The following is a 25,704-nucleotide window of genomic DNA, read 5'->3' as shown; positions in this document are numbered from 1 at the left end:
TGTTCCACCACAGCATGAAGAACTTGATCAGGAGGGCTTTAAACTGAATCTCACGGGGGCGGGAAACGTAAACTTCGAGGCAACAATGGATGAAGGCCAATGCACCACAGTACAGAGAACAGCTCCAATAGTGCCCCAAAATAGTGTCCGCAACAATGTAGGAACAAAGCCAGACTATAAAACACATGGTCTTCGATGTCTATATACTAATGCCCAGAGCATGGGAAACAAACAGAATGAACTTGAACTCTTATTACATGAAGGCAAATACGACTTGATAGGTATAACTGAAACTTAGTGGGATGACTCCCATGACTGGAATATAGCAATTGAAGGATATAACTTGTTCAAAAAGAACAGAAGAAATAGAAAGGGAGGTGGAGTTGCACTATATGTTAAAAATACCTATCCCTGCACAGAAATACAGGCGGATCAGACTGGGAGCCCCATCGAGAGCATCTGGATTAAAATAAATGGGGCAAGGAATAAAAAGAACATGATAATCGGAGTCTACTACCGACCACCCAATCAAGGAGAAGACGAGGATGAAACTTTTGAGAAACAAATTGCCAGTGTTTCAAGGAAGTGTGATGTAGTAGTGATGGGGGACTTCAATTACCCTGATATCTGTTGGGAGACAAATACTGCCAAAAGCGCCCATTCCAAGAAATTCCTGACATGTATGGGTGATAACTTTCTCCTACAGAAAGTGGAGGAAGGAACTAGAGGATCGGCAATCCTTTACTTGATATTGACCAATAGGGATGACTTAGTGGATAAAGTGGCAGTTACGGGAACTCTGGGGGAAAGTGACCACGTCATACTTGAATTCTTGATTATGAAGGAGACAAAAGTTGAGTGTAGCCATACACGTACTCTGGATTTTAGGAAAGCTGATTTTAATAAACTCAGAACTATGATAAGTAAGGTCCCGTGGCAAGTGAGCCTAATGAGAAAAGGAGTGTAGGATGGGTGGGAGTATTTAAAAAAGGAAATTTTAAAGGCACAGTTACAAACAATTCCAACCAGGAGAAAAGATAGAAGACAACAGAGGAAACCAATGTGGCTCCACAAAAAGCTTAGAGATGACCTGAAAACAAAAAAGGATACATATAGGAAGTGGAAGGAAGATCAGGCTACAAAAGAAGAGTACAGACAGGTGGTGCAGAAGTGCCGAAATGGCGTCAGGAAGGCTAAAGCACAGAATGAGCTGAGATTAGCAAGGGATGCTAAAAGCAATAAAAAGGCTTTCTTCAGATACGTGAGTAGTAAAAGACAGAGGAAAGAAATGGTGGTTCAACTGTTTAATGAGGATGGCAAATTGATAACAGATGACAAAGAAAAGGTTGAAGTGCTCAATTCCTACTTTGCCTCAGTCTTCTCCCAAAAGCGGGTCTATGACTCCCCTGGAAAAAATGAAGCAGAAGTTGAGGGGGCAGGATTACAGTTTGAGATTGATAAACAAATGGTCAAAGAACACCTAATTTCCTTGAATGAGTTCAAATCTCCAGGGCCCGATGAACTGCATCCTAGAGTAATGAAGGAGCTAGCGGAAGAACTCTCAGAACCTTTGTCTATTATCTTTGCAAAATCATGGAAGACGGGTGAGGTGCCGGACGACTGGAGGAGGGCTAATGTTGTCCCTATCTTCAAAAAGGGCAAAAAGGAGGAACCTGGGAACTACAAACCAGTCAGTCTGACATCCATCCCTGGGAAAATTCTGGAGCAGATTATAAAGAAGAAAATCTGTAAACACCTTGAAATCAATGCAGTGATTACTAGAAGCCAACATGGATTTGTCAGGAACAAATCCTGTCAGACTAATTCGATCTCATTTTTTGATCGGGTAACCTTCCTTGTAGACTGTGGGAATGCTGTGGACATCATATATCTTGATTTCAGCAAAGCTTTCAACAAAGTGCCCCATGATATTCTGATTAACAAAGTAGCTAAAAGTGGGCTAGATGGAACAACTATTAGGTGGATTCACAGTTGGCTACAGAATCGGACTCAAAGAGTACTTGTCAATGCAACCTTCTCAAACTGGGGAGAGGCAACGAGTGGGGTACCGCAGGGCTCAATCCTGGGCCCAGTGCTCTTCAACATTTTTATTTATGATTTGGACGAGGAGGTGCAGGGAATGCTTATCAAATTTGCAGATGACACCAAATTGGGTGGGATAGCTAATACCCTGGAAGATAGAAAAAACTTCAAAGTGATCTTGATAGGCTAGGGTGCTGGGCTGAAAACAACAGAATGAAATTTAATAGGGATAAATGCCAAGTTCTACATTTGGGAAATAGAAACCAAATGCACAGTTACAAGATGGGGGATATTACAACAGTGCAATATGGCTGCAAGAAAGGCAAATGCAATTTTGGGCTGCATTAATAGAAGTATAGCTTCCAAATCACGTGAGGTACTGGTTCCTCTCTTTTTGGCCCTGGTTAGGCCTCATCTAGAGTATTGTGTCCAGTTCTGGTCTCCACAATTCAAGAAGGACGCAGACAAGCTGGAGCATGTTCAGAGGAGAGCAACCAGGATGATCAGGGGTCTGGAAACAAAGCCCTATGAGGAGAGACTGAAAGAACTGGGCATGTTTAGCCTGGAGAAGAGAAGATTGAGGGGAGACGTGATAGCACTCTTCAAATACTTAAAAGGTTGTCACACAGATGAGGGCCAAGATCTCTTCTCAATCCTCCCAGAGTGCAGGACATGGAATAACGGGCTCAAGTTAAAGGAAGTCAGATTCCAGCTGGACATTAGGAAAAACTTCCTGACTGTTAGAGCAGTACGACAATGGAATCAGTTACCTAGGGAGGTTGTGGGCTCTCCCACACTAGAGGCATTCAAGAGGCAGCTGGACAACCATCTGTCAGGGATGCTTTAGGGTGGATTCCTGCATTGAGCAGGGGGTTGGACTCGATGGCCTTGTAGGCCCCTTCCAACTCTGCTATTCTATGATTCTATGAAAGGGAAGGGGAAAGCCTTCCAACCCAGTGATTTCATCCTCTTCAGATGAGAATAAGTGCCCAGATTACAATTTGCTTTTTGCCAGGATTCAATGGCTTGAAAAAGCCCTTAAGCGGGTTGAATTGGAGGAGCCTAGGCCTGCTGAGCAGAAGGGGAATGAAACCAGGCAAGTCAAGAAGGCCAAGCTTGTTTCTGAAGTTGTTGCCTGTTTATCTGCTTTGGAGAAACTGGTTGGAGATGAGTTTTCAAACATAATTGCCAGTGTGTTAGTGTTATGTGGAGGTCAGGCCATCAGGTATTATTATGATTATTATTATGATTATTATTAATTGCATTTTTATACCGCCCAATAGCCGAAGCTCCCTGGGCGGTTCACAAAAATTAAAACAATTCGAAGTATAAAATAGGGGTGTGCACGGACCCCCCGCTCCGCTTCTCTTCCAGATCTGCCATTTTCGGATCGGGCCGCTTCGCCCCGCCCCTGCTCCGCCCATTTCCGCTCCGCTCCGCTCGGAGCTCCGGATCCGGATCGGAGCTCCGTTTTCCCCCCTCATAGGGTTGCATTGAAAGCTAAAAAAGTAAACAACTTTTTTTCTGTTCAAGTTAAAAACCTCACGTTTGGCACCATGACACCTCATGGACGTATACACACGCACGCCAAGTTTCAAGGCAATCCCATCATCCCCTGATTTTTGGGGAATTTATGAAAATCGGGCACCCCATTCACACCCCTTGGGATAGCTCCGTCAATTTGCACGTTAGAAACCTCAAACTCGGCACACCATGAAAACTTATCTACGTGTCCACACGCATGCCAAGTTTCAAGGCAATCCCATCAACCCCTGATTTTTGGCGAATTTTTGAAAATCGGGCACCCCATTCAGACCCCTTGGGATAGCTCCGTCAATTTGCTTGTTAGAAACCTCAAACTCGGCACCAAGACAGCTTATCCATGTGTCCACATGGACGCCCAGACTCAAAGCAGTCCCATCATCCCCTGATTTTTGGGGAATTTATGAAAATCCAACACCCCTTTCCATAGCTCCGTCAATTTGCACGTTAAAAAAAAATCTCAAACTCACCACCATGAAAGCTTATCCAGGGATACATACGCACGCCGAGACTCAAGGCAGTCCCATCATCCCCTGTTTTTTGGCGGGGCTTAAACCCGCAATATTTGGAACTTCCAAAACTCCAAGTGAGCGCAGGAAGGACTTCTCCCCTGAGTCAAAGCCACACACACACAACATCCCTGCGAGGTGGGCAGGGGAGGAGGGAGGGAAGGCAGGCAGGCATGCAGCAGACATTTCTGGGGGCATAAGGAAGTGAGCCAAGGATAAGCCAGTAATGCATATAAAATGGAATAAATAAATAAATAAACAAAGGAGGGGTGGAATTAAAAGCAGCAGTGTTGCTGAATAAACAACAAGAAGAACTTTTTAAAAAAGGCTATATCTGTCTTTTACCAGTAATAGGGGGACGTGCCCGGGGGAGAGGGAAGCAGCTGCCAGTTCAGCTCATGAAAGCCATTGCTTCACCAACAGCTCTGAGAAGTAAACGCTCACTTCAACTCATAATAGGCATTGCTCCACCACTAAGAGAAGTAGAACGCTCACTTCGACTCATGATAGGCATTGCTCCACCGGGTTACTCTCTTTGGAAGGCTCTGATGGCCTTCCAGTACAGGAGAGAGTGGGGGCACGTCCACAATGAGATGCCCTGCTCATCCCCTTGCACCACATCTTTTCAGTTGTTCCCCAAAGTTAGGGTGGGGAGCAGTGCTGTGTTTCTATCTCTTATTATTGGCTTAGTATATGATTTCAGGTTGTGTTTGTGCATTTGGTGGGGCTACTGTGTTAAAAAACACTGGGAAAAGTCTGTTCATATTAAGAAAGAGAAGTTTCCCAGAATCCCAAGTTACTCATTTTGCCTATCCCCTCCTCCAACTTTGGGATCATGTGATCATGACCGGGAGCTGACTCTGCCCCTCAGCCCTTTGAAAAAGGTATTTTTCCCGCCGATTTTTAAAAAAATTCTAGCGCGCGACCCACACCACACAGAGAGGTGAGAGTAGTCTCAAAATGACCCCCATCCATGACTCTCAGAGCACAAGAATTTTCAGAACGATAGCTTCAAAAACAACCCAGTTATCCGCGATTATTTCCCGCAATGCAATCCTATGGGCGAAATGTTTTCAAGATGGCGATCAGAGTGCTCCGCGGAAAAAGAAGCACTCCGGAAATGGGCGCTTCTCTTCGCCTTGCTTCTAGGGGTCCGCGGTCCGCTTCTACTCCGCCTCTGGGTAAGGCGGAGCAGGCCAATTTGCTACTGCTTCTACGCTCCTAATCGGAGCGGGGCACATGCCTAGTATAAAACAAACAGTATAAAAACATGATATAAAATACACATTAAAATGGATTAAATCATAGAACTTGACTACATGAATACAGTTGCATCACTGCTAAGAAATGTCACCCGCTTCCACTCATAACCACTGGTTCCAATCTGAATTGAACTCATTGCGGTTTGCCGATAACAAGTCAGGGGAATATGGAGAGTGGGATATTTTATAACCTTTATCAATAGACATTGGCCTGGTTCGCATGTCATGACAAGCCAGAATATGGGTTGAGTATGGGTTGTAGTTGAATCATGGGTTGTTACATGTAAATCCTGCACTATGGTTTAAACTCTTTCTCTACCAGACAGTAGAGAAAGAGAACCCATGGTATGTTGTTGGGTTGTGAACTCTGGATTGTTCGTGGTCAACAACCCATAGTTAAGCCATAGTGCACTGTGCAGGAAGTAATGACATGATCCAACAACACCCCACAATTGAAAAACAATACACCATTCAACAACAACCAACCCACATTCTGGATTGTGAACCAAGTCAACACAACTCGTTAATGTTTATTTTTGTGTTAAAAAGAAAATAGGACTTAGCGAAAATTTCTTTGGAAATTGGCAAGAATATGATGGTGCTTTTCAAAAATTTCAAGACCATTTGAGCTCAGTCCTAATTGTAACATGCAGTGTTTCAGGGAGGAAAAAAGTGTGTGAATTTGGACAAGACCTTGTTAAATTGGCAATTTCATATGTCATCTAAAATAAATGAAAAAGTCAACTTTTTTCAGCAAAGTGACAGGAAATCTGAGGGAAGTGGCTCGCCAAAATCAGCTGTGTCACATGCAAGGCCAGCCTAAGGGCTGGGTAAGCTGGGCACTGAGCCTCGGGCACCAAGCTGAGGGAAGCACCATGCTGAGTTGAGGTGACATCAAGCTGAGCTGAGAGCAGAACCAAGCTGAGCTCAGGGGCTGGGTTTTTGAATGACTGTGCTGCCTGCAGTGAACTAGGGTGGTAAAAAGCAAATGTCTGTAACCTTTCTTTCAAGGTTCTATAGATTGTTTGATTGTTGTTGTTGTTTATTCATTCAGTCGTTTCCGACTCTTCGTGACTTCATGGACCAGCCCACGCCAGAGCTTTCTGTCGGCTGTCGCCACCCCTAGCTCCCCCAAGGTCAAGTCTGTTACCTCCAGGATATCATCCATCCATCTTGCCCTTGGTTTTGCCTTCCACTTTCCCTAGCATCAGCCTCTTCTCCAGGGTATCCGGTCTTCTCATTATGCGGCCAAAGTACTTCAGTTTTGCCTTTAATACCATTCCCTCAAGTGAGCAGTCTGGCTTTATTTCCTGGAGTATGGACTGGTTTGATCTTCTTGCAGTCCAAGGCACTCTCAGAATTTTCCTCCAACACCACAGTTCAAAAGCATCTATCTTCCTTCGCTCAGCTTTCCTTATGGTCCAGCTCTCGCAGCCATAGGTTACTACGGGGAATACCATTGCTTTAACTATGGGGACCTTTGTTGTCAGTGTGGTGTCTCTGCTCTTAACTATTTTATCAAGATTTGTCATTGCTCTCCTCCCAGGAAGTAAACGTCTTCTGATTTCCTGGCTGCAGTCAGCGTCTGCAGTAATCTTTGCACCCAGAAATACAAAGTCTGTCACTGCCTCCATGTTTTCTCCCTCTATTTGCCAGTTATCAATCAAGCCGTTTGCCATAATCTTGGTTTTTTTGAGGTTTAACTGCAACCCGTAGGTAAAAATCAGTGAAAGACGGCTTTATTTTAAGGCATCGTTACTGAACACTAAGAACTTGAAATACTGTAAACACTATAAGCACCACATAAATAACAGCAACAACAACAACAACAATAACATAAAGCCACACACTGTAAAAGTATTCCTTTGGTTTACCTGTCTCATTAGGTTATGGCCAGCCAGATTCAAGATGGAAAGTATGGCTTGTGGGCAGCGCTGGGATAGCTTGCCTATATGTTTACTGCAGGAGGAAGTTCATATGGGGCTCCAGCCTCAGTGCTTTCTCATACAGTTTTGTAGACCAGGCTGCATAATAGTTGTTTAAGAGATTTAGATGAACTGTGGTCCTAGTTTCATTCTAAACTACACATGTATGCACACTCACCTAAACTCATGGACAACACTGGGGGCAGGGGCTGTTAAGGCCTTGGGGCTGCAGGTTGTGCACCCTCTGGTTTCAAGTAAAATAATCTGTATTTTATCCTCACATTCAGGTAACTAAAATGTTATAAAGCTTTTTACAAATTTCGCCAATGTGCCTTCTCTGCCTTTCATGATTGTTAAATAATTGCATTTTCTGGTTTTAAACACATTAACATTTTCTACAGAAAAGCAATGCATTTCTTTTTTGAAAGCATCAGGCTTTATTATCAGCTGTGATACTAAAGGGAGAATGTTCTTTCTCCCTAGCTAATTACTTTCATAAATGTTTTTTTTTAAAAAAAAAATCTAAAAAAATATTGTTGGAGAATTTAAATGTGTCTGCTTAAAAGTAAATAATTTCATTTCTGCTCAGTTATTAGTAAATATTATTAGCATCAGAGCCTGTATATCATAAAATGAAAGAACGTGGGTGGCAGATTCGGCAAGGTGGAAATTCTCCTAATTGTGATTGGCCAGTTTGAACTCTGCAAATATGAATGTGAATGTGTGTTTCAGTCACTAGATGGTGCTCAGCATTTTTCTAAAGTGAAGGTTTCAGCTGAAATGATTAGGCTATTTGAACAGGCTGAGGATATTCCCCTTATCTCACAGCAGTGCTTGACTCTGTTGCTAGCCCTCAGCCTAATCTGCTAACATGGCTATTGCCTTACATCCACGCAGTTACACCCATCACGTGGATACCTTATATTTATTTTATTTTTATTTATTTATTTATTGCATTTCTATACCGCCCAATAGCCGGAGCTCTCTGGGCGGTATCCCACCCAACTGCCCTGCATGGACTGTTCTTCCATCATACCCACTCATCAATAGCAGCATTTTCAAAACACAGGAAGCTGCTTTAAGCTCATGGATCCACCTAGCTCAGTACTCTTACTCTAGGGTTTCAGAAAAGTCTCTTCCCTAGCCCTGTCAGGAGATGGCAGAGAGTGAACCTGGGATCTTCTGCAAATCCCTCAGACAACAGGGATATTTTCCAAATACTCATTGTACATGTAGATGGCAAGTGACAGTAGGCTCTGCCCCCACACGTTGAAAGGCACATCTGCAATGTGCATCCATGTGAACAAGCATCTGTGTGGTGGCACAGCTCCATGCTATTGGAAATCCTGAAGGGGAGAGTTGTACATATGGATGCAGATTGTCTTTCGACCTGTGGGTGTTGTGGGAGGAGCCCACCACTGCCCATCATCTGTGCATTCAGTGAACATGTGGAGAGCATCATTAACTTCTGAATGTAATAAAATGAACACAAAATATATTCCACACAATGGATTTTGGAAAATATATTCCAAGAAGCTATGGCTAAAACTAAAGTGAACAGCAAAATTCTCCTTGATTAAAAAGGCAGTTGGTAGAATGCTTCATATATTAATAAAATTATTATAAGATTTCCTTAAAATTGGAATTCTTTAAAGTGCTTCACACATTATTCTGGCTTTTTGCTCTAACTTTACAGGCACAAACTTTACAGAAACATGATGTAAAAATTTGGTAAATCTCCCACCACCACCCTGCAATCAGGAAGTAAATATTCATTTATTTTTAACAATATTTTGCCTATTTATGTAAACATATATAGGTCCCATATATGTTTACATGGAAGTAACTCTGAATTAATTCAATTGACTTTTCTCCCAAGTCTGTATAGCATCTCAACATTCATCTGTAAATTTGGAGTGCAAGAATAACTAGACTTATTGGGACACAAGCTAAATTCCTCATAGGAGTAGACAGATGTCTATTACTGGGACAGTATACAGTTTATGCTTCTTGGTGACTGCAAACATGAAACAGATGTGAAATATTTGAATATAGATCTTAGTGAACCAGAAAGACTGGGACTAATCCAGATCATTCTTAATCATTCAAAGCTGTCATACTTTGGCCACCAACACTTTTTCCTCCCTTACACATACTATGGAACTCATACAATGCACATACAGATCCACTTTTTTCCTAAAAACATGCCTAGCAATGCTCTCTTCAAGCACAAACAAGAAAAAATATTTTCTGTCACAATAACCTGTTTTGATGTTGAAAAAGAATAACAAGAAACAATTTCATGGTTGGCTCATTTGAACAGGGGACCCTAAACTGGCCTTAAGCTTCATAGCATTTGCACCTAGTAATCTTAATGGAAAATGAAGTCATAGCACAATCTGCTTATTTGATTCCAATAAAAGTAGAACATTTTGGGCCCAAAGCTCATTTTATAATGTCCAATTCATTTTGTCATTTTCTGCACTCCACTCAACATTGGCTCGCCAACAATCAGTATTCGTATTAAAGCAAACAACTGTTTCACCATGGGTAAAATTGCACCCTCGATTATCCCAGCTCATATTATGACATATGAAAACTGTTCATGTGAATTTACTTAAATTTGCACTGTCTCTGCTCCTTTAAAACTTGAATTCCCTAAGTAAAAGTACATTACCTACATTGAGGCCATATAGGTCCTGTTACAAAGTTCCTATTACAAAAGAATATAATTCAAGCCACACCCATACTGCCCACTCAGTAGTATGTTCTCTCGCTGTTCAATGGGCTTTACTCAAAGGTAAGCAAGCATCTGATTTTAGTATGACTTGGATGTAAATGCAGTTGAAAACAATGGGATTTACTCTTGAGTAAGGGAACCAGCAGATCTGTAGTTTGGAGATGCACAGCTTTGCATGATCAAAGGAAAGCAAAAGCGATCCTTTGCACTGGTGGACTATGAGGAAAAGAGTTTGGGGGGGGATTTAAAAAAATCTAAAAAAACAAGGCAATGAACCAATCTGATTCAAACTTAGGGTGGCTAAAGCCCTCCTTAAGAGCTATTACTGTTCCAATTTTGAACTCTTTATCTTTAAAAATGAGGGAGTTGCCGGCAAGGAGGTTGCATTTTCCACATTTCTTTGAAGGTGAAAATGCCTACTCAGGAGTAAGAACATAGAGTCAAATGGGACCTCTCCCTCCCCCTTCATGGTTGAGCAGAGAACCGCCCCACCCTCGTTAGCAAGACCACCCTTAGACACCCATTCACCCAACAAAGAATGGGATGGTCAGATAGAACGCAATGACAGCAATACATGGGAGGGAGAAGTGCATTTATTTTGCTGGCAGGGAAAATAATCCAGACTTTCCCCACTCCAAAAAGAAACAAAACATGAAGGGGAAGAAGCAAAATGAATGCAAGACATGGACGACGTCATGTGAGTACCAGGCTGCAAAACTGCATACCAGGCATGGCGAGTACGCTATAAATCACTGGTGTGTGTCATGCTGAGCTAGCTTTAGAAAACAATTATGTTGCAGTAATGGGAAACTGCATCTTCAAGTACCACATCTAGACAGCATCTGAATTATTGTACACAATCCAGCAAAGGGCCTTTGAAAGCTGGTTCCCACTGGCAGCTCTGGGAGGTAAGGAGCCATGAACGCAAGCTGTCCTGGAGTCCCACAGACAAAGTGCAAAAGCCTTGAGTGTTCACCCACTAGGCCTAAGAAACTAGAAAAAAAAAATTCTCCCCCTCCCCAAAGAAGCTTCTTGCAAAATCAGGTTTCTAAATGTCCTTGACTCATCCTTCATTATTTGTTTCTGATTTGCCACATCTCCCAATGTCTTCTTATTAATCTCCTCAGTCTTTCTCATAAAAGAAAAGCATAGACACTGATCCTGTGGATATGCATAGCCACCATGGAATGCAAAAAAGCTTACACAATACAGAGTAGTTAGCTGTGCTTGGCAAATCTGTCTGGCTGCATTGCTTGTCATTTGCAAGCTCCTTATAGTAGGCCTCTGCTAAACCGTAGGCCCATATGATTTGCCTGACAGAGCCAGTTGCAAGATGCACCCAGTGCCAGCCCCTAGTTTTTGAAGGCCCTTGGGCAAGACACTCTCAAGAGGACCTATCTGACTATCAGATAGGCCCTCTTCTCTCTGCCTTTGGCCATTGCTAGATGATGGGTTAGCCCAGTGTGAGCCCCTGGCTCGCCCCTGTGCATCCAGATGACGCACAGGGGATCCCGGGCTCAGGCAGGGGTAACCCTCCCTTGGCCCAGGATAATCGGAACTGCCTGTGGCCCGGTGTTTCCCACAGTCTCGGGCTGAGCCTGAGACCACGGGCGTGTAGACCGGTCCACCACTTTCCCTGACTACCCCAATTACTCGCAAGTAGCCAGGAAAAGCGGCGGATGGGGTGCAGCGCTCCACAGGAGCACTGGGCCCATTGGAGCAGGGGGAGAGATCGGGGGTGGGGAGATTGTGGGGGGGGGAACTGGAGATGGGGGGAATCGCGGCCAGGGTGGGGAAATCAGTGATTGGGGGGGGACTGGAGATGGGGGGAATCGCAGCCAGGGTGGGGAAATTGGAGATTGGGGGGAGCGGGGAACCCTTTTTTTCAAAAACAAACAAACAAACACTTACCGGTCGATGGTGCGCTCCTGCGCACCCGGCCCTTTAAAAATAAAAAAAAATTCCTGCAGCCCATCGCGTCTGACATGTAGGCTGGGGTGACAGCCCATGCTACTTGTAGTGTGGGCTGGCCCCTCCTCCCATACAGATTATCAGGTAGGTCTAGCAAGGCCCTTTGTCACCAACTGGTATCGCGCCTCATCCTCTTTTAATCAGTGCTAACATTTGCTTGCTTGATAGCCAAGGAGCGAGGGAGCAAGTAGGCAGTGGAATGTACAGCTCCTCCTTAACACCACTATCATTGTCTGGGCCAGACCAAAAGGCACAAGCAGGTTGCAATGATGAAGAGAAGGGGGCTCTTGTCAGTGGGCCCCTGCTAGGGTATGGATTCCTTAGCAAAAGCCCAACCATGTCTACCCTTGATGTCAGCCCTGATTATACCGCTGCACACACCCTCTCCAGTTCTATGTAGTGCATCAGTTGTGTGAGATGCTTAGTATACCACATCCCAGAGCAACATCAGTATACTGCCACACTTTATGATGTGTTGGCACAGTCACCAGAATGCTTCATCTTATGCAATGTTTTGCTGCTGTAGCAAGTCTTAGGAATAGGGCTGCGAGAGGAAGATTAAGAAAACAGCTTTAAATAAGACAGTGAGCAAAAGTGGTTCCATCTTCCAAGCTTCTTCGCTGATGAAAAAGTACTTATGACCAGGCATGATGATTGCTGCACCAGCCTATTTCCACAACCTGTGCTATTGCATGGGCACTGTATGCTAAAATAAATTATATGGTGGCACAGAGACGAGTGTGTGCTTCTTAAGGCCTATTCGGTCATTACAGTCTAGGCAAAACTCTTAGCCAGGTAGGAGTTTTCTGCTCCCAGGCAGCCCTCCTACACTCTGTGAAGAACAAATAAAGCATGAGCTGAGCTGAACATGGCACAATAAATACAAACATTATGCATAATAAAAAGGAGTAAACATCATATCTGTGTGTAGAAGCCTCATGGTTGAAGTGAAGGAAAGTTATATTTATTTACCTTCCACTGGCAGAGTAGCAACTAATATGCAGGTGTCCTGGCCTTTGACCTTATAATCAACTCTTTAATTATGCAAATCATAAATAACACAAACAGAATGCATTTTTCTTTCAGCTCAAGTCTTTCCATCAGGCCTCTTCAGTTGCAGTGGCATGACCAGAATAAATTGTTTATTTATATTTATTATTTGTTACATTTTTATACTGCCCATCAGCTGAAGCTCTCTGGGCAGTACACAATTAAAACCATAAAATACAACAAGTATAAATTTAAAATGTTAAAAGTTTAAACGGGCAACATAAAAAACAGCTAAGTTAAAATCCAGGGAAAGCCTGTGTGAAAAGGTATGTTTTCGGGAGGCGCCTACATTTTCCACCTCCCAAACCACACAAGGAAGGGTCCTCCAGAAGGTGGGAGCCGCAACAAGGAAGGCCTGCCGCCGAGGTTCTTCATGGCAGCATTCCATTCATTTTGGAATGGCCAGTAGGACCTCCTCTGAGGATTGTAGTTGTCCAGGTGCATATAAGGGAAGGTGGTCTGCTAGGTATGCTGGTCCCAAGTTGTTTAGGGCTTTGTAGGATAACAGCATAAACTTGTATGTGGCTTGGTAGCTAACAGGTAGCCAGTGCAGTTCTTTTAATAGAGGTTTTATATGAGCAAAGCTAGGTGTCTCCGTGAGTACCCCAGTTGCTGTGTTCTGTACTAGCTGCAGCTTCCAAATCACACACATGGGTAGCCCAACATAGAACGCATTACAGTAGTCTAATTGTGAAGTCATGAATTACCGTGGCTAGGCTATCCCTATCCAGGAACGGGTGTAGTTGGCGTACCAACCAAAGTTGATAATGGGCGCTCAGGTCCACCAAGGTCACTTGGGCCTCCAGTGACAAAGATGGACTCAGGAGCACACCCAAACTACAGACCTGCTCCTTCAGAGGGAGTGCAACCCCATCCAGAGCAGGCAAACACCCCAATTCCCAGACCTGGGAACCACCAACCCACAAGGCCTTTGTCTTATTGGGATTGGCCCTCTTCCAAGCTATTACTGTATCCAAGCACTGGTTTAGAATGTGCACAGCCTCTCCCAATTCAGATGTTACAGAGAAATAGAGCTGGCTGTCATTAGGGTGACACCTTGCCCTAAATCTCCTGATGACTGTTCCCAATGGCTTCAGATAGATATTAAATAACATTGGGGAAAGGATGGTGCCCTGTGGCACCCCACAGGGCACCATGGGGCAGAAGTGCATTCCCCCAATGCTATTTATTTATTATTTATTGCATTTTTATACTGCCCAATAGCTGAAGCTTTCTGGACGTTTCACAAAAATTTGGGCGGTTCACAATATTTTCTGGAACCGAACTCACAGAGGTGTTCCAGGAGGATACAGTGGTCAATGGTATCAAAAACTGCTGAGAGATCAAGGAGTAGTAACAGGGTCGCATTCCCCCTGTCCCTCTCCCGAAGCAGGTCATCCATCAGAGCAACCAAGGCTGATTCTGCCCCAAAACCAGGCCTGAACTCAGACTGGAATGGATCCAGATAATCAGTTTCATCCAAGAGTGCCTGTAACTGAGACGCCACCACTCTCTCAAGCACCTTGTTTAAAAACAGGGTATTGGCAACTGGACGATAGCTACTATAAATCTCTGGGTCAAAGGAGGGTTTTTTCAGGAGTGGTCGCACCACTGCCTCCTTCAACGCAGTGGAGATCACACCATCCCACTCCCCTGACCCATCTGGTCAGTGAGATTGAATTTTTATGTATCACAGCAACTTCCCTCCTCTGGCCCTCCAGCCTGGGTTGGTGCTGCACCGAATAACCAGTGGGCAAAGCTGGGTCATATCTACACTGCCAAGCTCACCCACCGAGGTCTCTGTAATGCAAGCCAGGGTGGCTCCCTGATTCACGATCATATCGTGGATGATAGAGGTCTTGTTACGAACCAACCTGGCATTCAGCAGCAGCAGCACCATTAGGCCAGAGGGTACAGTAGCCAGTCTACCAGGAACCTGTGGGATGAGGAGGGGATCAGAAGGGGGAATGACTAGTAGACATCTGAATCCCCCCATGACTTCAATGACATTTCTTCCCCATCATACCATACCGTCCCCTACCCACAACACCTGTTATAGGGGCACCCTCTGACTCCATGACACTCCCCTTCCACCCTGGCACATCCTGGTTTGTAGCCACCCCTTCCCCAAAACTTAAAAGGAGAAGAAAAGAAAGAGTTAGGGAGAACAGGGCTGGTGCCAGACAATTTTGCCCCCTAAGCAAGGCAAGCTACTTGCACCCCCTCCCAAAATGGCAACTTTGATTCATCTGATCAAGAAGAGTTTCTGAACTATTATATTTTCCTTTTATTATGTTTTTTTCTTTAAACAGCTAATTTGTATAAAACTGTGACCCTTAAAGGGCAGTACTGCGCCCTTCTGAGGTCTGCGCCCTAGGCGGCTGCCTAGTTGACCTAATGGTAGCGCCGGGCCTGAGGGAGAAGGAAGAGGAGAGAATTAAGGAGCAATGACAATGGGCTAGTGCAAGTAGATAAGACATATACATGACTGCATTCTAGCCCCAGTTAGTTGGAGCTCTTTACCTCTGTTTCTATCTTTCTTCTCTCCTGACTCTCACTCAGGGGCAACCCCACACACCACAGCTTCCCCTCCTAAACTCTCACCCTAGGTCAGGGTCACACGCCTGTCTCTCACACAGAGCCTGGCAGCCTTCTTGCTTCCAAACCAACAAGGGTGATGCCCCCACCCACGGGGCTCCCCTCAAGGGGCTTCCCCCTTTGCTGTGTCACCCAGCCACAGTCAGCCCCGTCGCCCACAGCAGGGTTGCTTCTTATGTGAGCCTCTTGCAGGTGAGGCTCTGGCCCAATCCAGCCACCACACAATCCCCAGCTACAAGCCCTTACTGGCAAGTTGCAAGGCAAAACAGTCCAGCTAGAGCTTGGAAAAGCAGGAAGGCACTCTTGCTAGCAGGTAACAGCAGCTGAGGCAGAGGCTCGGTAGTTCTTGTGATAGCTGAACTTAATACCATTCTATGTTAGATAGTCAGAGCATAAGGTTTAACCTATTCTTCAGATGTTTGGAAGGTTGAACCACTTATTTGCATGTCACATTAAACCACCCTGAGTTAATTAGTCCCTAGGACTTAATGATGTATGCAGGCAGTCATTTTGAATATTTAACCCGTGACTGCGGCTTGTCGTATTATGTGAACCCAGTATGGGTGGGTTGTTGAAGTCGTTAACAAACCATCCAGAACCCATGTCACTTTTAGGATTGTAGATGGTTTGTTAACCATGCCAACAATCTGAGCATACCAGATATACATGATATGACAATCCAGGGCTGGTGCGTAAATAGGCTACTTGTTGCCTGTGGGCACTGTGGCTCATTGTCACGGTGTTATCTAAAATCTGCTTTTTCTTCCTTTTCCTCTTGTAGCCTTATCCCTAAGAATTATTGGAGCAGCAAATCTCTGTGTACAATAAGGGCATTTTGATGATGGTGCCAACACATAATGTACTGATGTTGCTCCGCATACCGACATTGCTCTGGCATGTGATATAGTAAGCAAGCATGTCAGACAACTGATGCATATCATAGAACGGGAGAGGGAATGTGGGAAGTGGTATCATATCTTGCAACTGGCTGTGCCAGGCAAATCCTATGTGTTTACTGTTTATATTAAAAATGTTCAGAACAGCACTGTTGTGCTGGTGAAGTAAGCCTGGGGTTATCCAGATAGACATGTACAAGGGGGCAGCCTCAGCACTGCAGAAGTAACAGCAGCTGTTACGCCAAGGAAGAAGCGGGGATCAGGGCAGCAGCTCAGGACTGGATGGTAAGTGCTATGTTTTTGCAGGGAAGATGAAAGTTGGTGTTTCATTAAGCAAACATATTTCTCCCAATATTAAAAATGCAATCTAACTAGCCAAAGCAAAGTTTGCCTGCTCTCCAAGCCTCTCCAGGAGGGCAAAACGTGGAATGTAGTATTTGACTTTAGCCCACATAATTGCATTAAAATTTGCTAAATGGTTTTCATCAGTTGCCAGGAGGTTGGGTTTAGTGGTTCCCAATTTTTCAAGAGATACAGCAAGTGCTGTGATGTTGATGTGTTCCCTTTCTAGGGTTAGAAGGCTGTGCTGTCCTGAAGACATTTCCATTGATCTTGCTCAAATCAGTGGCTGCTGGAAGCCCTCAAAATTACTTGGGATGTGGCCCACTGAGACTTACAGCTTGAGGCCTCAATAATAGAAAAAAGAAGCTGCTGCTTTATAAAAACCAAGCAAGCCTTATAAACAAGAACATTGTGTTGGAAAACTCCCAGATCCAACACAAGTTTGAATATCCTCCAACACTACTTAGAACAGCAGATTCACATAACTTGGGGAGAAATCATACTTTCCCAAGCATCTAACATAGCAGGTCTAGTGATCAGAAATGCAAAGCATGGAGGACATGAAAACAGAAGATAAAATAGATGTAGATAATGTTCAGTAAATCTGCAGAGTTGGTGACACTCAGCTTTACATATCTAAAAAAAAATAAAAAATGATGTGCTACTAAAACATTTGTTACAACAGCTGGCTGTAAGCCCACTATAACTTCTAGGGGTGTGCACCAAAGAAAAGATTTGGTTTGGATGCCATTTTGTGCTTTGAAAAATAGGTTGCTCTACCTTGGACCACTTCAGGAATGACCCATTCTACTTCAGGTCTGAAGGAGAGCCTCATTTCAGAAACCCAAGGCTTTGTATGCCTCCCCATTGATTAGGATGGGAAAATGAACAAATGGCTATATATTACTTTTTGACAGACTTCGATGAAACATGCAGGCATACTAGTGAATGAAGCCTGCCAAATTACAGATAAATAGGTGCAGGGGTTCTGTGCTAGACACCTTTACAGTTTGAGATTTTTGTTTTTTATAAATAATAAAAAGGGGGGATGCCTGTAAATTTTTATGGGATAAAATTTGTAGGCACAGTTGTTCATTCTAAGGGCATGAAGCCTGCCAAATTTCAAACAGAGAAGTGCAGTGTGTTTTGTGCATGGGACGTTGGGGAGGGAAGATATTTGCTTCCCTCCTGTGCATTTTTGGGGAAATTTATATGAAAATGGCATACATCATAGAGTTGCCCCTAAGTAACCTGAAATATGCAGGGGTTAGGAAGTTTTGATGAATGAAAAACAGTCTGAGGAGATTCTTGTTCTTGTTTTGTTTTCTGTTCAGTTAATACCAACTGATAAGTTGCTTCTACATCCCTCCCCCAAACACTATGATCACAAATAAAAAAGAGAGAGCCCTTTTAAATTCATTTCCTGGTGGGGAGCTAGAACTGTCAGTCATAGAATTACACCACCTTCTACTCTCTCTCCCTCCCTAGCTGGAATTTCCTTTTTATGGAGAGCTTGCGGGTACGGGGGAGTAAGTGTACCAATTTTAAACCAACTTGTCTGATGTGTTTGTGTCTGTCTCAACTCCAAAGAGGGCTCCGAAGGTTTGGAAGCAGCCTTATTCATTCCAGGTTGTTTTAGAGAAGCCTTACTTCAATCAAATTGCTCTGAAGCAGGTTGCTTCAGTTCTAGATTCAATCTTCATCTGAAGTGGCTGCATGTCCCCAGTAACATCTTAATATTTAGTGCAATGGCTTCTGGTTCATCTTACAAGCCACATGGATTGGTCGTAAATAGGACTCAATGTGCCTGTCCAAAAAGTGTGTAGCATTAAGGTGATAGGGCAGAATTATCTGCAAAAGGGGATCTTGAACTTAGAAAAGCTAGGTACATATAATGTTTACAGAATGTCATTTTACCTTTAGTATACAGACATGAGATAAGAGGGTCAATATCAGGGCAATAAAAGGATTGGGTTTCGGGGAGTTCTAGGTGATTCATATGAACATCTGAAGCTGTCAGACATTTGCCCCAACCCCTAGTTCCATACATAAACCCATGAAGCTGCCTTGTACTGAGCCAAACTATTAGTCCACCTAGTTATAGGGAGGAAGAGAGGAATCCATAAGAGCGTGTGCACCCTCTCCTAGTTATGGGGTATGAACAAGAATCTTACAACCTTGCCATAGATACCTGAGACCAGCTGAAGTGGGACATCTCTCCAAGGGGTTTGGAGCCCAAAGGAAATGTTAAGAACACCTGTGTGTCCTAGTTTGGGGGCAGGGGCATGAGAGATGGTACCAAGCTCTCCTCAGGGAAGAAAGCAACCAGTACCTTTGATACCAGGTGTCTCCCACTGCTGCTGAGGGAGACCCCCAGGGCAACAATAATGATGCCTCCTTTTCCTTGCTGTTGCTGCCAGATCCAGATCCAGGAATCAATGAAGGCAGCCACCAGCAAGGCCAACCACAGTCCCTGTAGAGGACCTGTACTCATAGGCAGAGGAGGCTACCACCACTGCCTCCTTGTCCTGTGCACCTTCTCCCCACACCCCCACCCACCTGGCCAGCCAGTCAGCTGGCCAGCAGTATTTTCTTCTTTGGTGTGCATACATGCCCCCCTCCTCTTCCAAAACTCTCAAGGTCTTGCGAGACTTCCAGGATGAGATGTGCTGTAAAATCAGATATGTGACCAAGGCCATGTTTGGGAGGGGGGCATGCCCCCTTGGGGCTGGACATGCCCCCTGGGGACTGGACACATTGGTGGCTCTTGGGGGACAACCATGTTGTCCTCCTTTTTGGTTTCCAAAATATGGTCACCCTAAATGTACCCTGTTATCAGTGCACTTCAATACCGCTATAAAGAAATAGTGTAGATCTACCCTTAGAGCATCTTCAGACAGGGGGGGAATTGTGTTTCCCACCTGGGACTTTGCCTCGTGCTACTGTCCTACAACAGGGATGAACGTCTTCCTCTTTTTTCAAACACTGAAGAAAGAACAGTGACGGCATGACCGATTCAGTGGGTGTTTTCACTGCGCTGCTTTTCCTGCACACAGCAGGAAATGGTGGCACGTTTCACTTTAAGAGAAAACAGTTTTTCTGGGGTCTTTTTTTAAACAGGAAAACAAACAGAAGGAGTGGGAGGCACATGGAAGGCGGCATAAAAAGGACCGGCAAAAGTCTGGGAGTGCCCAGTAACGAGCATGGTATAAAATGCTCACCTGATGACACTCCAACCTCCATAACTTTGGTCACATGTTTCTGTATCTTTTCCAATATTACTTTATTAGATGGGGCAATCAGAACTATACACCAATGTGTCCATACCATGAATTTCTATTAAAGCTTTTTGATACCGGATGTTTTATTTTCAATTCTTAGCACGTAATTTGCCTTTTTCACATCTTCCAAACACTGACATTAACCACAGCCCTTTTCTTGCACAGTCACAGACAGTACAGATCCCATCAGTGAGTATTGCAAAGTCAGGATAATTTGCCCCAATATGCATCATTAGACTAATTTTCACTGAATCTCATTTGCCATTTTGTTTATTTATTTATTAATTATTTATTAATTACATTTCTATACCGCCCAATAGCCGGAGCTCTCAGGGCAATTCACAAAATTTAAAAACTTTCAAAGTATAAAACAACAGTATAAAACCATAATATAAAATACAATATATATTTTGTTGTTCCAGTTTGGAGAACTTCTTGCAGTTTACTTATGTTTTCACCATTCTGAATATTTTAGTGTAAACTGCAAACTCTGATACATCATTGCTCAACCCTGACTCCAGATAATTTATGAACAGATAGAACTACACACATATTATAGCCCAAACTGAATACTGTCATGAATTAAGACGTCTTCATAGAATTAACAATCATATAAAAACATACACAAATCAATTCATTCCCAAAAGTTATGTTCCTGTTCTTTCTTTCTTTCTTTATTTATTTATTACATTTCTATACCGCCCAATAGCCGGAGCTCTCTGGGCGGTTCACAAAAATTAAAAACATTCAAAGTATAAAACAACAGTATAAAACCATAATATAAAATACAATATAAAAGCTCAACCAGATAAAAACAGCAGCAATGCAAAATTACGAATTTAAAATACTTTAATCAGTGACATATTTCCATGAGGATCTATTCTCTTTTCCCTTGACAGCTTTGTTTATACAGGACTTTTTGGTGAGGGATTCTGTCAAAAGCTAAGGCCTTAGCTAGACCTACCTGTAAATCCGGGCTAGAGGAGGGAAGATCCCATGATGCAACTATTGCGGGATCTCACCCTTCTTCACACGCGAGGTGCGACAAGCTCTAGAGGAGAGCTGTTGTGCCCGCCATTTTTTTTTAAAGGGCCAGCAGCACAGAAGCACTCCAGCGACGGCAGGTAGGTGTTTTTTTTTAAAAAAATATTTCCCCGCTCCCCCCACTCTAGCCCAGATGGGTGCAGCACTTCTGGGGAGCGCTGCGCCCCATGCACGGCTCCCGGCTATGTGCGAATAATCGCGAGAAGCCGCTTCAACGGGCCACACGCTCACGGTCTCGGGCTCAGCCCAAGACCACGGGAAAAACCGGGCCCAAAGTGGTGCCCATTATCCCGGGGCAAGGGAGGGTTGATCCCTGCCTGAGCCTGGGATCTCCTGTGTGTCATCTGGACACACAGGGGTGATCTCAGGTATCAGCCTGGGATAACCCCTCATCTAGCTAAGGCCTAGTATGTAGTATCTACTAGGGCATTCCTATGTACATACTTGCTGACACTTCCAAAATATCTCAAAAATGAGACTGGATTTCATTTTTAAAAATTTAATTTAAAATATTTTTATACCATTCTTCAATTAAAGCTTTTAGGGCAGTTTACAATATGGTATAACATAGTAAAACTGTTTTCAGAAGCCATGCTAATTCATTCACAGCCTGGCCTGTTCTTCTGTGTATTTAATAATTCCACTTTTAGTATTGTTTCCCATCCATTTACCTGGGACAGAATTTAGGTTAATGAGCCTGTAATTTTCCATCTCTTCTCTGAATTCCTCCCTGACTCCCTTCAGAAGACAAAGTTCTGTGCTACCTCATCCCTTCATGATTCAGAGCAGTTATTCAAGCATTATTTGGGGCCAGTCAACCAAGGTGTGGCCACCAATACTGCAATTCCAGATCTTGGAGCATCAGACTCTTATGAATCTTCATTTTTATGCTCACTGCAATTGAACATTTATTTAGGCGCTGCACAGGTTAGGGGGTGTCCTTGTCCTTGCTAAGGCTCACTATATCAAAAGAACATGTATATCCAGGGGAATCTGGGTCTCACTATCAAGGGTGGGAGAAGGGAATAGTAATAAGTTAGTACTAAAGATAAAAGCAAAATGAGGATCGAGTGGTTCAGAATATGTTTTTCTGAAGAACAGAGTCCTGTATGACAACATTTTATTTTTAAAGGCTAACACACAATACATCATATGACTAAAATTAAAAAAATCAATAAGAAACTCAGTCTAATTAACTCTTTGCATAACTTTCTTGTTACTCCAATAACGGTCACCAAAATGGTGAATGCTATTTCCATGGAAAGTGGGAGTCAAAGGATCCCAAATATACATGCCATCAAGATCTAGTACACAAAAATTATTTGAAGAGAGCCTTCCAAAAGTGGGTTTTGAAGATGCTTGCCAGTTGGACATTCTGCCTCACAGCTATAATATCATAAAATCCATTCAATTTAAATTAATATATTTGGGCAGACAGCTATATTAGAATTCTTGTTTTTCTGTTATAAATGGTAGCCTGTGGTATGATGAGTCCACTTCAAAAATCTGTGCAGTTATTGCCTTTCTTTTGCCTAGGGCACATCATGTGTTTTTGATTTCAATGAGCTGTATTGCACTACCTCATTAAAAGAAACACTTATGCAAAGCAAAAAGATGTGCATCATGACACAAGGTATGTTTGCCAGCTTTGAAGGCTGCATTGTTTCCAAGAATATCAAGTGGTAGTTAGCATCTGTGGACAATATCTGAAATGCACTAGACTTCTATAGATCGGCAAACATGGTTTAAGAGATTAAATAACAGAAATTACAGATAAGTACAAGTGGGACCTGCAGCCAAAAAAAAAAAAAAAAAGTTGCAATCTATCCTCATCTCTGCAGGAGTCCAGTTCAAGGTTCCTGCCAGCCAATCATGCCCTTTCCCAGGATATTATAGATTGTACAGAGTTAAGAGCATAAGAAAAGAAGAACTGCCATGCTGTATCAGATCAAGGGTCCATCTATTCCAGCACTCTGTTCACGCTATTCACACAGTGGCCAACCAGCTGTTGTCCAGGGACCAAAAAAACAGGACATGGTGCAATGGGACAGCACCCTCCTCCCCATGTTCCCCAGCAACAGGTTCACACAGTCTTACTGCTCCGGATACTGGAGGTAGCACATAACCATCAGGGCTAGTAGCTGTTGATAGCCTTCTCTTCCAGAAATTTATCCAACTCCCTTTTAAAGCCATCCAAATTGGTGGCCATAACTTCATTTTGTGGTAGTGAATTCCATAATTTAACTATGCATTGTGTGAAGAAGTACTTCCTTTTATTTGTCCTGAATCTTCCACCAATCAGCTTCATGGGATGACCCAAGGTTCTAGTATTTTGAAAGAGGAAAATGTCTCCTTATCCACATTCTTCACACCATGCACAATTTTCCTATCCTGTCTCCCCTTAGCCTTCTTTTTTCCCCAGTTAAACAATCCCAGCTGTTGTAACCTTTCCTCATAGGGGAGATGCTCCAGCCCCTTAATCATTTTAGTTGCCCTTTTTGGCACTTTTTTTTTTTTTTTTAGGTGTGGTGACTAGAACTGTACACAGTATTCTAAGTGTGGTACCATAGATTTGTATAAAGGCAGTATGATACTGGCAGTTTTATTCTCAATTCCTTTTCTTATAATGCCTAACATGGAGTTTGCCTTCTCTACAGCGGCCGCACACTGGGTTAACATTGTCATCAAGCTGTCCATCACCACCTCAAGATCTGTTTCTTGTTCAGTCACTGTCAGCTCAGATCCCATGAGGTTATACTTGAAGTTGGGGGGGGGGGTTGTCCCAAAGTGCATCACTTTACACTTGCTTACATTGAACCAGATCTGCCAGTTCAAGATAAGCATTCCACTCCCCCCTCAAATGACAGTCAACATTCCATAGCTACTGAACATGCTCAGTCCTCAGAGGTTTTTTTTTTTTTGCCCCCTGATGTCTCCCCACCACAAAGGTTTATTTTTTCAGTTCTGCAAATCTCAAGGTTCCCTGAAGCATGGTAATTTGATCCCTCTGTTTTTATTTTCATTTTAGCTACTATCCTGTGAGCACTCACCACCAAGTTCACTTTTAGAGAGAGAAATAAAAGGGGTGAAGAAGCTGAGGGAAAATACTGAAAGTAAAGCTGGGAAGGACCATCATATGCTTTATCACCCCATAAATACCTACTACAGCAAGCGGTAGGCATCATGGTGCCCATGGGCACCAGTATGCCCTTGGAGACCTTTCTTGGAACCCATTGAGGTGCCCTATTCCTCCCTACTTTTTTTTTTTTTAAAAAAAAACTTACTGGCAGCTGGAAGCAGTGCAAAGCAAAATGAAGGCTTCTATCTGCTCCCATCTTCTTTTCCCAGTAAAAGATGGGGCCACATGTGGGGCTCAGTGACATGAAGATGGTAGGTTTCTGCAGGCCAAGGATTTAATCTGTAGCACATTCATTTTAAGGTGCCCAAATGTGTCCACTGGGGCAAAAAGGTTGCCTACCATTGTACTGTACCTTGTACCTAACTTCCCCATTCTGCTGAACATCCTCCACTCCTACGGCACAGTGAACGCCGGAACACTTTCCTATATAATTTGTCTCAGTGCAGTACAGCACAGTACAGTATGATTTAAACATGAAAAACCATAAAGGTCTTCCCATTGAAACAAAAGCAGGTTGCTCTCTGTGAATGGGGTTTAAGAAGAAAATCAGATTTTTACTTGAACTAAGGCTATGGGAGCCCAGGCCACATCGTTTCTGATGTTTTAATTGAATGTTTTAAATGTTTTAACACACGATTCTGTGAACTCATAAGCATTAGGAAGACTGATTTTTGACCGTTCAATTCTTTGAGTTGTTAAATAATACCAGTTTGCAAACTTCAGTTCTGATTTTGATTTTGATTTTTTAAAAAAAGGTTTAGTAGGAGAGATTTCAAGATTCAGAAGTTTGTATTTCAGCAGGTGAGTACTGCTGATTAATCTTTCCATTAAGAAATACCCTGCACCAGGCAACCAAGATATTTCCAGTTTGTATGTTAGAAATGGTGAACATTAAGAATTATAAATATTAAACATGAAGTCCATAATTCAGTTAAGGAGAATGATATTTGTCCAGGGGAGCAACCATCTCTCTCCTGGCCTCTCCCACGATGCCTCTGGGAAACAACACTATACCATGACATAGTGTCAGTCCCATTGGGAGATTCTAGAGGAATGAAGAATGTCAACAACCTGCTCACAGCAACTCCAGTGCAGCTTGAAGCAGTGATAAAGCTTTGTAAAAGAAAAAAAGAGCAAGGCTTAAAATCCCATTGCTGCCTTGTCTTAATGAGGGAAGGTTACAACCACTAGGATTGTTTAGCTTGGAAAAAAGGAGGCTAAGGGGAAACATGATAGAGGTGTACAAAATTATGGATTGTGTGGAGAATGTGAACAGTGAGACATCTTTCTCCTTCTCCCATACTAGAGCCTGAGGTCATCCCATGAAGCTGAATGGTAGGAGATTCAGGACAAATAAAATTA

General features: G+C 43.3%; 1 protein-coding gene across 1 annotated transcript in view; it reads right to left on the bottom strand.

Moving 5' to 3' along the window:
• Nucleotides 1-25,704, bottom strand: part of ERG (ETS transcription factor ERG) — a 176,082-nt gene that overhangs the window by 83,975 nt on the left and 66,403 nt on the right. The window lies entirely within an intron of this gene.

This window comes from Elgaria multicarinata, chromosome 5 (assembly GCF_023053635.1).
Source record: "Elgaria multicarinata webbii isolate HBS135686 ecotype San Diego chromosome 5, rElgMul1.1.pri, whole genome shotgun sequence".
Classification (NCBI taxonomy): Eukaryota; Metazoa; Chordata; class Lepidosauria; order Squamata; family Anguidae; genus Elgaria; species Elgaria multicarinata.
Note: the sequence above shows the minus strand (reverse complement) of the source record. Positions and strands in the feature narration are given on the sequence as shown.